Source organism: Vanellus vanellus (assembly GCF_965231255.1).
Source record: "Vanellus vanellus genome assembly, chromosome: Z".
Taxonomy (NCBI): Eukaryota; Metazoa; Chordata; class Aves; order Charadriiformes; family Charadriidae; genus Vanellus; species Vanellus vanellus.
Genome location: NC_138908.1, coordinates 24,047,729 through 24,060,865, shown reverse-complemented (window position 1 = coordinate 24,060,865; position 13,137 = coordinate 24,047,729). Strand labels below are relative to the sequence as shown.

The 13,137-nt window shown below is 52.5% G+C and overlaps 1 pseudogene across 1 annotated transcript; it reads right to left on the bottom strand.

The window, feature by feature from the left end:
• Positions 1-7,656: 7,656 nt before the first annotated feature.
• Positions 7,657-12,785, bottom strand: LOC309683146 (tektin-3-like; annotated as a pseudogene). Its single transcript has 7 exons — positions 12,228-12,785; positions 11,598-11,681; positions 11,066-11,136; positions 10,673-10,816; positions 9,962-10,184; positions 8,980-9,134; positions 7,657-7,873 (listed from the first exon to the last, which is right to left on the bottom strand). The product of its transcript is annotated as a tektin-3-like (transcript).
• Positions 12,786-13,137: the final 352 nt, after the last annotated feature.

The following is a 13,137-nucleotide window of genomic DNA, read 5'->3' as shown; positions in this document are numbered from 1 at the left end:
TAACCTTTTGCCCTTGTCCCTCCGCAGGTTAAGGTGCAACAGGCTGACTTTTGATCTGCCCATCTTAATCTCTCTCCTTCTCAGCAGCATTCCTGATAGTCTTATTTCCACAGGTTGTGCCAGTCTGGAGGAGAAACGTTTCCTTTTTGAGCTCAGGCACATGATCTGAGGACGCTCACCATTTCTGACTATGCCTAATGATTTAGGTTCTTCCTGAAGACACCAAGAGGATTGCTGTGTTTGTCGCTCTGTGTGTCTTCATTGCTACTCGTACTCACAAAACAACTGGACCAAATTTGGGATCTGATGACTCAGGTTTCGACTTGCAGCTTCTTCTGCTTCTTCGGACCCTTGTTGCATAGGAGTTCCTGTGCTTTTGCCTTCTATTTGGTGCACACAAGCAGCGTATTGGCTTTGTGATCTGGGCATTATTGAGCATTTATTGTTCAATGTGGGCAAGCGTGACTCCCAGGGCCGTGAACACTTGGAAAACATGCTATGCAGTATTACCTGCAGGGTGTGGCAGACTGACCCAAATGATTCATGGTTTTGTTAATCCTTATACCTAGGAAAACAAATGTATGCAAAAGAAGGCCAGCAACACCAGAGTGTGAGGGATGGCCTTAAACGTGTGTTTTCCCATGAGATGTGACTTCTGTGTAGGCACCTAGTTCCAGGTACTGCAAATTTGTGTAGAATTTCTTGGGAAATGGCTGAGCTGCTGCATCTGCTCTTGAAGTGTCAGCTGGGAGAAAAGGCTGATACTCTTGAGGAACACCGAGTAATATCAGGTTGAGACCAATGAGTTTCCATTTGTGTGGGAAAAATAATACTTTGCATTGATTGAGCAGTTAGAAAGCTGCTAAGAAAGGACAATCTCCAGAGTGTTTTGAAAAATCATCACTTAGAATGCAGCTTAATGAAAATTGTCATGGGAGACCTGGGCTTAGGCCCACAAAAGTATGTAGGTATTGAAGAAGGCTGGTGCAAGAAGCTTTCCTTGCTGGTGGGTTGCCGTTAGCCTTGCGTCTGTGGAGGTGGTCGGCATGCGTTCACACAGCAACGCAAGCCAGAGCAGCTTCTCGACTGCTCTAATTCTCCCCTGGGTTGCCTCCAGCGCTGGGGGTGGAACAGGAGAGCTGTGGGCACTCCGCACTTCCCAAGGACTTCAGAGAGGCCTGCGGAAGAAAGGGCTCTGCCAGAGCAGAAAGGCAAATGTATGGCAATACTCGATAGCTTTCTTCTGTAGGAAGAAAGGAGGCAGTGGCAAATCCCGTTGCTCCAGTTACCACCCTTTCAACAGAGACCCTGAGGAGGACTGAAGTGTGCTGCTCTGTGCCAGTGAGGATTTGCCTGCAGTTTTGGATATTCTGCTTTTACAGGCAGTATGTGCCTCGTACGTTTATTGTTACAGATTAGAGTTCTGCTGCGACTCTGGTGTTACTGGAGAGGGGGGATGTGGCACTGAAACACTTAGTGGTGCTCCTGGGCCCTGTTTTGAACTAGTTCCTAAAAAATGTGTTTTTCTTACCTCTGCTGGAGTTTGTCATGTTGAGTTCACTACTGAAATCCCACTTCAACATCCCTTTCAATGTCACAGGTAGAAGAGCCCAAGCAGTTCTCGCTGGTCCCTCCGGCAGTTGACTTCAGAAACAGGTCCTGTGTTTTGGTGAAAGAAAGTGTTGCTTGAGGAGGTGCGTGCGCTGTGTTGGTGTGAGTTGGGGTGGGGAAGACGGGAAGCAAAGTAGAGATTGAGCTGGGCTTTCTTAGGAGAAGGAGAAATGCCTTCAGCTCTGTGTTGGGTGCTAAACTCTTAAAGAAGATGCTGATGTAGATTTGAAAAATCTTGAAAGGCTGTCCATTAGGAGTGGCCTAGAGAGGAATGGTATTTTGTAAATGACTCTGGAAAGAAGCCAGAGGAATAAGAACAGTGTCATGGTTTTGCTGCATTTTGATAGAGATTTACTTTAGTTCTGCCCTTAGTTGCTTATAATCAAAAATGCCGTTCTGACTGAAAGCACAGCGGCATGATAAGGTGCTGAGAAGTCTCTGGCTAATTCTGCAGGTGGGTCGCTGGTAGCCTTCCTTCAAAGGAGGTGTGGGAGAAATGTCTGTCTGTGGGGTCGGTGCGCTTTTGGGGAGGGGAGAAGATACCTCTGCCTGTGCAAGAGCACCGTCCCTGGCAAAGAGGTGCAGGGAGAGTGCCTGACCACCGCTCCTGCTGTGGACTGTAGCGTCTCCTTGTCTTTGTACCTACGCTGTGTGTCATTTTTCAGATTGAGAAATAAAACTCTCAAGTTCTGAGAGCTTTTTTCTCTGCCTGCATGACAAAGTCGTGTTTCAGCTTGAAACTCATCTGGTCTGTGTCTGCTCTGCCTGAAAAGACACCTGAAAGGAGTCTGCAGAGTTGGCGTGCCCATGGGGGAGATACCCAGCTGGCCCTTTGTGTGGGGTGGATGGTGGCGGATGCCCAGAGCAGTGGGCAGCAGCAATTCCTGCTGTTGGTACTTAACCGGGAACCGCTTTGGTAAAGGGGTGGAGATGGTGCTTTCTGTGGCATCTCTGGGGTCTCAGTCTTGCGGCGACACCTTTGATGTTGGAGGGGTGGACTGCTATAAGCTAAGTAAGCAACCTCTGACAAGACTGCAGGGGTAGTCCTTGTGTGGCAAAAAGCCTGGCAGTGTTTTCATGGAGCTCTGCCCACTTGCTTCTGTGGTCTACGTTATCAGTGCTACCCGCAGTGCTGTTTCCCTCCCCCATGAAAACGGGCGTTCTGCAGGACAGGATGTTTTACCTGCTGCGGTGTGTGATGCCTGGCCCTGGAAAGATGAGGCCAGATAGAATTTCCCCGGAACAAAACTGGACTGGGTCTGCAAAACTTGCTCTGTGTCAATAAAAACTGAGAGGACTAAATAGCTGGTAAGGTTTGATTATGAGCTGTAGCACAGAGTTGATACTGGAGGTATGATTCTCTATGGCTGTTGTGGTTTGGGCCGGATTGGCCACTGGGTGGCAGGACAGATGCTCTCGTCAACGTGTCTTCAAAGAGAGGCAGGAGAGAGAAAGAGAGACTCAGGATTTCAGAAGGAACTGAACTACTTGACTAAAACGTTAAGAATAAAATAAAAAGGAAATAATGAAATATATACAAAACTGTATTGAGCATGTGTCCCAGCTGCTGGCCTGGCCCTGGTTTTGGCAGCTCCTGGGGCCTTGTTCTAGTTGTGCCGGCGGGGTGGCCTCTTGGGTGGCTGAGGTGAATGTTGGGAGCTGCTGGCCCTCCTCTTCGTGCCTCGCCATGGCCCCCCACGGGAGAGGTCCCTGCTGCGGCTGGGAGTAGAGGGACCTGCGGCAACCTCCCCTGGATCCTCATGCAGCTCCTCCTGTTCCCCGTTGGTTGGAACAGGGGCATCGGGGGAGCTGCCGGGAGCCCCATGAAGAGCAGCGGTGGAGGTGTTGGGTCGCTCCTCTTCATCGTCTGCAGCAGGGCTGCGGGAGGTGGCTTGGCCAGGGCCAGGAGACCCCCTTCTGGAGGCAGCAGGAGGAGGGACAGCCACGGGGCTGCCCTCCCGCTCCTCGGCAGCATGGCTGTCCTCGAGGCCCAGCAGACGGTGGGCCTCCGCGCTGCAGCGTTGCACGGCGACGTTGATAAGCTGCTGTACAAATGTCGCCGCGCGATCCTGGAGGCTGACCTGCAGCAGCCGGACCAGGACCTCTTCGTCCAGACCAAAGAAGCCCAGGACGGCCAGGATGAGGTCCTCCATCACAACGGCTGCTGAAGGCTCCTCGGCAAAGATCAGCCCCAGCTGCTGTTGGAGCCAGGGCAGAAAGCGTTGGAGGAGAGCCGGGTGGTCGTCAAAGAGGAACGCCCAGGTATGGGGCTGGAGGCCGCCCACCAGAGCCCTGGGCACTGACTCCACTGCCAGCGGCTGAGGTGTTACAGAGCGGCGAGGGGGGCTGTGGGTGTCTGGGTGCCTGGGCGCTCCTCCGGCCTGCCGGGTGCCAACTGGTGCGGGGGCTGAGGCAGATGACGCGATGGGAACCTCTTCGAAGTCATTGTCTGCCCTCACCGAGTGCACGATGGATCGCACTCTCCTCTTGCAGAGAGGGCACTCGGGCTTGCTGTTAGCCCAGCGCAGGATGCACTGGTAACAGAATTGGTGGAGGCATGGCATGGCATAGGCGGCATCGTCCCAGTTGTCCAGGCACACTGGGCAGCGGTTGTCCAGGTCCATTGCCATGCTCTCCACTCGCTGCATCGTGCTAGGGGCAGCTGGGGGTGACAAAGTGCTCCCTCCCTGTGGCGCTGCAGCAGCCGGTGTCAGGCTGGAAAAGGAAGAGAGGCCACGGTCACTGGCTGGCCTGAGGAGGGCTGGAAGAAATGCCCAGGTCCCTCAAGAAAGAAACCCTCCCAGCTCCCCAGGGTGCGGTGTCCCCACACAGCTCACCTCTGCTGCTGCGAGCGTGCCTCCTGACTGCCCCGGCTGCCTGAAGCTGACAGGGCCAGGGAAAATCCTTTGCGGGCTCTGGGGCACAGATGGAGAGCTGCCGCGAGCAACTAACTCCCCAGTCAGGACACCAGCGCCAAGGCTTGGCTCAACACTCCAGCCTCGCCAACTGCTCAGCTGGAATGCGGGTATGAACCAGCTGGATGGGACTCGGCGCCCGGATTTAAGCAGCGAGGGGCACGTGTTCACAATCCGTTGCTTGGTGACATCAGAGCCCATCCCTCGGTGACAACAGAACCCATCACTTGGAACGTCTTGCCAGCACTGCCTGGTGGCATCTCCTGAAAGTGGAGAGGTTCAGGCTGGAGAGCAGGAATCCAGAAGAAAATCCTTGTGAGACTCATAAAGCAGTGGAGTGGGTTGCCAGAGAGGCTGTGGGATCCCTGAGCCTGGAGGTCAATCCGTCCAGACCTGCGATGCCACACTCCAGAGCATCCAGGTCTATATTCCTTGTTGACCCTTCCCTGAGCCGTCTCCGAGTTGCACAAGAGGCCTCTTCCAGTAGGGGCACTTGAGTGGTTTGGTTGTTGGTATAACCCAGTGTGAAGGGGCAGATGTGAGCGTTGTTCACCCAGGCAGGGACCATCCGGGAGATATGCAGAGGCCTCCCAAAGCTGTGTCTCTTGTCCTCTGTCTCGGCTCGGGGAATTGTGTCCAGGCTGGGTGGAAATACACATTTAGCTGCTGGGAGGATAGGACAGCATGCACATGAAGGGGTGAAATCACTTTTATCTTGAAATAAAAATCTTCCTCCCCTCGTTGCTTTGAACTTTGCCACATTCTTGAGATTTGTTTTACAGTTTGCACCAGAGGTTTTGGGCTCTATTGAATTTTATGGGAGCTGTGATAAAAATTTTGATTCTTTTCAAAACCATCATCATCCTTGCATGGCTGTTCATAGTGGATGCAATCTCACCTAACAGTATTATTGCAACTTCCTGCCTCGTCATGAACTAAATCCTCTTTCAGTGGAAAGACGCGTGCCTCTGTGCGTCAAGTCAAAATCTGTTAAAACCAATGTCTGAAGTCACTGGAACTGTATCAAAGAAGTGCTATTTCTGCCCATTGATTAGGAGGGGAAGCAGATCATGAACTCAGAGGTCAGGGTATGCAGTGCACCCGCCTCAACAAAGCTTCAGATCACCTTCACTGTTTTGTGTAATTGCTCTTCCAAAGAGAAACAATCGTCTGCTAGTACCAAATCAGCCTTGATACTAGCCCAGGTGGCCTCAGCTGTCCCGACTTGGCCTGGTCCTTTCCAAACCTTTACATAATCACGGGGTGTATTTTAGACTAAACTAATGTAAATATGTTGATAGCAACACACAATGAGCAGTGCCTCTTCAGCTGTTTCCAGTAGCTACTGTGTGCCCAGGAGAAGAGCAGAGGAGCTGAGGACAAGAGCTCGGCTTTCAAAACCTGACAAGATAGCTGCCTTAAAGACTGTGCTTAATGAATAAAAACTCTGACTGTGTTTTTCGTGAACTCAGTGAGCAGCTGCGAAACTGAGAGCTTAAGGGAGATAGGGCCACCAGGCCTGAGTGCTCTGCACTTTGAATTGCAGTCATTTTGCATGAGGTTATGCAAAGAGAATAATATGCTCTCTCCTGCGATGAAAAACTGTTATAGTGTGTCCTGCTTTGAGCGACACAGGACTAACTTCTCTTCTAATAGTTGGGAAGCCTGCACTTTTAGAAGACTCCAGTGTCTGAACTTGTGAAAATATGTACTTTATAGCTGGCTATGGTGTGTGGGTTTCAAGGGCTCAGAGATTTTGAGCTTGCCAGGCGCAGGGATGAGGAGGAGTGAGACGTGAGCACTTGACCCAAGCTGGCCGGCAAGATTATTTCATAACATACAAGATTATTTTCATACCATGAACATGAATGACATAAATTGGTCCAAACCCTTATTCTTCCGATGGGATGTCTGCTTCCTCCCTGGGCCCCAGCTTAAGGTCATCACTAGGAAACTTCCAAGCCTGGTACGGCCCTCGGACTATTACCCATTATTACTCTTCCGTGTGTGTGGTGGTGAAGCTGCAACATGTCCTCCAATGGCGATCAAAAGAGACTTCAGGGCCTTGGGACGGTTGGTAAGGGGATGTGGGGCACAGGTTATTTTTTCCTCTTTCCTTCCAGTTACAGGCAGCGACATTGGAAGAAACATACAGACAGGCCCAGTCTATTAATAGGTGGATCCGTGGCTGGTGTGACCAACAGAATTTTGTTTTTTTTTGATAAGGGGATGGCCTACACAGCACCAGGCTTGCCGGCGTCAGATGGGATTCACTTGTCTCAAAGGGGGAAGAAGGTCTTTGCTCACCAGCTATCAGGGCTCCCTGACAGCGCTTAAAACAAGGCTTGAAGGGAGAGGGGGACAATATCAGGCTTGCCCGGTGACAAGCTGTGAGATGACACGCCAAGGTTAGAGGGACAGGGTGCTAGCGAGGGCCCACAGGCTGTTGCTCTGAGATGTGCTGGCTACGCTGCAGGACACCTGAAGTCTTCCAGCGATGAGGCAAGAAGGAAACACCAGTGAAATACCTCCAAGGAATGAAAGGGTGATATCACCTAAGAAGGTGATATTTGAAAAGTCATGGCAGTCAGGGGAAGTCCCCAGTGACTGGAAGAAGGGAAATGTGGCACCCATTTTTGAAAAAGGGGGAAAGGGGGAGCCTGGGAAGTCCCCAGCTGTCAGCCTCACCTCTGTGCCTGGGAAGATCCTGGAACGGACTCTCCTTGAAGCTATGCTAAGGCCCGTGGAGGACAGGGAGGTGATTCGAGACAGCCGGCATGGCTTCACCCTGTGCTTTTCCCACATCAGACAGACTCAAAAGGAGGCAGACACGACAGTTTTTCTCCTAAAATCACCGACTGAGAGGGTAGGACTGAATCCCCGTGGGTGGATTTACTCTTAGTCGCTTACAAAGTATTTTCAGTGACTTTCTGGCACACCGTGAAAGTACAGTGGAAAGAGAAAAACCAAAGGCAAAAAAAATACCGGTAGACCGTATAACACACAAAAAGATCATTTAATTTCTACTCATGGCTTTCACCAGGAAGTGAAACTCTAATCAAGTATTTCCAAAGCATCTTAGCCAAACTGGGAATCCCTCCCACAACAGATTCAGTGAGTTCAGCTGAGCCTAAATGGAACCCAGCAGCCGCACCGTGCTGGGAAAGGTCTTGCGCATGCCCATGCACTTCTCCTCATCAATGAAGAGTGTGTTGGCTTTGACGGCCAGGTCATGCTGCAAGACCGACTTGGTATGAACCAGCATTTGCAGGGTGTCCTCGGTGTCTCTCAGGCGCTGCTGGAGGCTCTGGACCGTCTCGTTGATTTTGTGGACCTCGTTGACAAGGCTGGAAAACAGCAAGAAACCCTGGTTAACAGTGCCATCATGGGGGTGGTTTCTACCGTGGCATTGCTGAAGGGCCCCTTGGTCACAGGATTTCCCCCTTCAGCGTGCTCAGACTAACTCAGACCCCCCGTTTCTGGCAGACGCATGGGAAAGCTGAGGGCAGAGCTCCTCCAGACCTCAGCGGGGAGGCATGGTTAAGTCTGCTCAAAGGCTTTGGCAACGCGCAGCCGCCTCTCCCAGAGCAGCTCGGGCCAGCAAGAAGAGGGATGAGCAGGTGTGGTTTCCTGTTCCTGCTTGGTTTGGGGGGTTTGTTGGCTCCCCCTCCTGGATTTCCCTGTGCAGGCATCCTCCCCATGCCCACAGATGCACACAAAGAAAACAGGACATCTGGGAGAGGCTAAAAGTGAATGTGAAACAAGGGGAGGATGGAAAAAACCCTTGTTGTACGAGATGCTGCAAAGGCTGTGGGGCTGGGTTTCAATTGCTCTGAAAAGGCTTCAGCTGGAGTCTTGCCCAACGGGCTCCCAGGAGGGGTGAACTTTGGGGTGCCTCAGAGGGGGTGCTGCTGGGCGCTCAGGCCAGCCTACTCCTCCACAGCTCCTCGGCGTGCAATCCCAAACAGACCACTGTGTCCTTGAAAGGATTTCCAGTGTCCTCGGAGAAGGTGAGGACAGCCCTTTCTGCTTCTCCATAGGGGGCACCCTTCCTTGCAGTTCCCCAAAAGGAAGGGCCTAAGGGATCTCAGCAGGATCCTGTTGGAGAGTAAAGGGCTCGTCCTTCAAAACTGAGCACATCCAACTGCCGGGAAGCAGGCTGGAGAGAAGATGGGGCTTACCCAAGCGGGAAGAATCCATCCCCTCATGGGGTGCCATCAGGCTATACCCGGCCATGGTGTACAGCCTCCTTTATGGGCGCAGAGCTCTCCCAGCACCCAAAGGCTGCAATACCTGCTCATTGCTTTTGATTATAGCAGTGCACTTATGGAAGGACTGTTGAAAAAAAAGCCCATGCTTAATTTTTCATGCAGTGCTACTCCCGGGTGCTACCCTCGGGTGCTACCAGCCGTAACTCCTCAAGGAGCCCACCAGACCCACACTCCTGCCTTACCGGAGCTGGGCAGTGTCCCGGCACAGCTCCACGTTTGGTCTGCGTGTGCGCTCGTCCAGCCGGCTCTGAGCCACTTTTAAGGAAGGCCCTTGGTCCCTAATGGCCTTTTGGATGGCTTCTATGGTCTTCTCCACCTGGAAGATTTCCTGCAGCGTCTGGCGTAAAAAAGAAACCCATGCACAAATTAAAAAGTATCTTCTCAAGTGACAACATAATTACCCTTTCCTCTTGTCCATCTGCAGAACAAAACAAGTTCAATAAGCAGACCCTGGGCTCAGACCCCTGTCATTCTGCTACACATCAAGGCGCAGAGCCAAGAGTAATTTTTCTTCAGGGAAAAACCTCTCTTGGCTCTTGCTGTCACATCAGAGGAGGTTTTGGAGCACTGATGGACCTATTGAATTCCCAGCTTCCCAAAATTACCGCTTGCTGGAACTAATTATCCATCAACAGTAACTCAGAGAGGGAAGGTTCTTCATGGATCCTCACTGAAAGACGTGGCATCAGCTCGCAGTGCTGCAAGCCCCGTCTTCCCTCAGTTACTCAATACAGTGTCGGGCACGTTTCAGGAAGCTTTCTATGAGACCCACAGCTCTGAGGCAGGTGTCCATCACTGATTTCCACTGACTCTGCTCGGCAAAGCAAACACACGCATGCCCATGCAGCAGCCCCAGAGCACGGAGAGTGAAAGCACGTCCTTGGAGGAGAAGCAAGCCTGCAACCCCCCCAGCAGGCAGCCCAGCAGAGGCCCAGCAAGGCCGTTCTGGAGGGCAGCCAGCGCTTCTGAAGGAACTACCAGGAGATGCAACCAGCATTGGCATTTTCTGCTGGCAATCCCTGTGCTTCCAGGCTGCCAGTGAGGACGTCCTAGCAAAAACAGATCCCTTGAGATGAAATTACGGTGCCAACTCCTAAGGGTCCCACCTCAGGGGTGTCACTAGGAAGTGACAGTGACACACCGAAAGGGAGGGGTTCCGACTACCTTGGCCAGGTGGGTCCGGATCTTGCTCTTGGCATCGGCTGTCTCGCTGATGCGTTTGGTGAAGGCGATGTTCACCCTGTTGAACTGGCTCCACATCTCGTTTGCCGCCACCACCAGCAGGTTCTCGATGTTGTCCCGCAGCTTGGAGGAGGCCGCCCGTTGGCTCTGTGAGCGGAGGATGTTGTCGTCTGTGATCTTGGCCCAAGAGTCCGGCACCGAGATCCTTCAGGAGGTGAGGGGGAAGAAGAAGCCCCGGTAAGCCCGTAGTGCTGAAGCTGGACGTGGGCAGGCATGAAGCCTGCCTGGGAGCAGCACTGATTAAATGTATCTGAAATCTCCGTCTTTAATTTGAGCATAGGTTGTGGTTTAACTCTGGCCAGCAGCTAGGACCACACAGCCACTCTCAATGGAGGGGAAAGAGAAAGACCAGGACTCACGGGTGGAGATAGAGACAGTTTAATACAACAACAACAGAAAATAGGAATGAGAAGAAGAGTACGAGTAAGGGTAAGAATAAAGGTAAGGTTAACAATAACAATAACAGTAAGAATAACAATAAGCAGAGAGAAACGGTCCCACTCAGGCAGCTGTCTCCAGGCGGGATGCACGTGCCTTGACAGTGGGCTGGGGACAAGCAGCTCCCTGCCAGGGAGAGGCACCGTGCATCCCGGGCACAGCTTGCTGCTGGCGTGCCGCCCAGCGTGCACTCACGTGGCATCGACCCGCTCCACCGCTGGGTAGTAGCTGATGCCGTGGGAGGTGCTCCTCAGGTGGTGACACTTGTCATCGATGCGGTGGGCCGCCTGCTTGTGGGCCAGGTCCCTCTCCAGCTCGTGCTGGGCCGCCCTGTTGGACCTTCAACATGCAAACAACAGCCATCGCTGGGGATGTTCAGGTGGAAGGGCTTCCTCCCCGCTCCAGTTCCCCGCAGCTCCCTCCCACGCAGCTCTGTCCTCCCATGAGCATCACTGCCCACTTCCCGGGGAGCCCGCCTGGCTTTTCCATCTGCAGGGTGTGGGGAGAGGTCGGGGTCTGCTGGGGGTCCACATCACAACTGCAAATGCACATCAGCCCTAGGGCATGACATAAGGAGCTCCTCCTTACGTGAGCTGGGCTTTGGCTTCATCCAGGTACCGCTGCATCTTCTCCTGGCACGACCTGATGACATTGACTTCCTGGGTAAAGGACACATGGCCCCATCATCAGTGTCTGTACTCAGTTGTCCTGATGCCACTCGTCCCCTCAGACCTCCCCAACCAAGCACACAGCAAGAACTTGCCTGCTTGTCTTTCTGCCCAGAGTAAACAGGCAGGGAGTGGAGAAAGTGCCCCCAAACTGCGTGCATGTCTTTAGTGCACTACTCCCTGAAGAGGGACACAGAACCCCCACACGCTACACAAACACGCAGCTGCTCTTCAGCTATTCCATCCTCTGTACGGCCAAGTCATACCCACATGGCGTGGGCATGCTGCTGCCTGGGGGAACACCATCCCCTGGCCCAGCAGGTTTTGGGGGGTTGAAGAGCTGAGCACCTCCCCAGCAGTAAGGAGCCAGGTAGGGAAGAAGGCTGCAAAGCCTCTGTAGGGCAGTTTAAGTAAAACTGGCTTTAACACATGATCTGGGTGGCCCAACTTACCGTGAAGAGCTCTTTCTCCACATCATCATGGACGAGGTCAATGCCCATCCTCTTCTCCCGCTGAAGCAAGCACTGCTGAGCGACCTGTTGGGGACATGCCATCACTGTCGGTGCAGGGGCAGGATTCTCTATAGAGAGAGTCCCCATCTCAAGAAATGCAAGAAAAGAAATTCTAGGCGGGCACAGAGGGGACACCAGGGGAACAAAGTGCCCAGGGCGGCTGCTTCAGCTGACTACAAGCAACCGAACTGCACCATACACATCAAATCAACATGAGGGAGCCCACATGTCCCGGCTGCAACCAGAGCTGTGGCACAGGCACCTGTGTCAGCCTTGATGCTGACCTCCCCAGGGTGTTGTAGGAAAACATGGGCTTCTGTATCCCAGTCCAGGAATTTGGATGTTCCGCCTACACAAATATTTGGTTAAGCAAATGGAGTTGTGATGAGCTCATAACGGGCTGATAGGGGATGTAGCAGATGGGAAGACATTGCAAACTTAACTTATGGTCTCTTCATAAAAACTCTCTAGGTCTTGCGGAGCTGCAGTGGAACTTAGTTAGACATTTGAATGGCTGCAGTTGTTCCAGCAGTAGGCTACAGCTTGCAGCCCACTGGACAGAGTGCTTACCTGGAGAGGGGCCTCCGTCTCGGCCAAGGCTCTTTCTAGTCTCTTCTTCATGTCTGTGAGCGTGTTGGTCTCCCCGATCATCTAATCCAGCTCACGGCAGAGCTCCCCTTTCCAAAACTCAATAGCATTCACACGTCCTCCCAGGCTTTTGGTGCTTTCTTCTTGTGTTTTCTTTGTCTGCTGGTATTTATCCCCAATCATGCGGGTGGTATCAACTCTCAGAGCCTCCGCATTGTGCCGGGAAGTCTCTGACTCTTTGTACTTGGTCAGGTTGGACCTGTACCAGTCATCAGGGGTGTAGCGGGTGAAGAGGGTTGTTCTGTTGGAAATGTAAGGGAGCTTCTCGCTGGTGGTCATCCCCTGGGAAGTTTTGGAAAAGGGAGCCAAAGTTGGTTTGATGGCATCTCTTTTAGAGTAGGTGCTGGGCATCCAGGGGAGGCTGGAGCTCTGAGGCAACGGGTAGTACGGGAAACGGTCTTTATAGCTGGCAGTCATGGTGTTGATGGCAGGCAGAACCTTGGCATGTCTTGCCGTTAAGGGAAAGCCGACAGCCTCCATTCCTGACCACTGCTCTTCAAGTACTTGTCCTGCACAGAGGAGGAGATAGAAGACAACTTCCCTCAGTCAGCTCCTGCACTTGCCTTCCTTCTTACAGCAACACATGCAGCTTCTAACACAAACAGCAATGCACACAGCACCCACAGGTCACCTGTACAGGCCTAAAACTCTTGAAAGCAAATGCCTTCTCACAGCACCCCAAGCATTTGTATCCGGAAAGGGATTTGAATTTGTTTAGTATCTAGCCTCAAGTATTGAAATGCGGAGAAAAGCAAAGCATGGCTGCTCAGGAGAATGACAGATATTAGCCTTCATTCTCCTCAAATCTGTCAATCCCGTGAAAGTGTAGCTG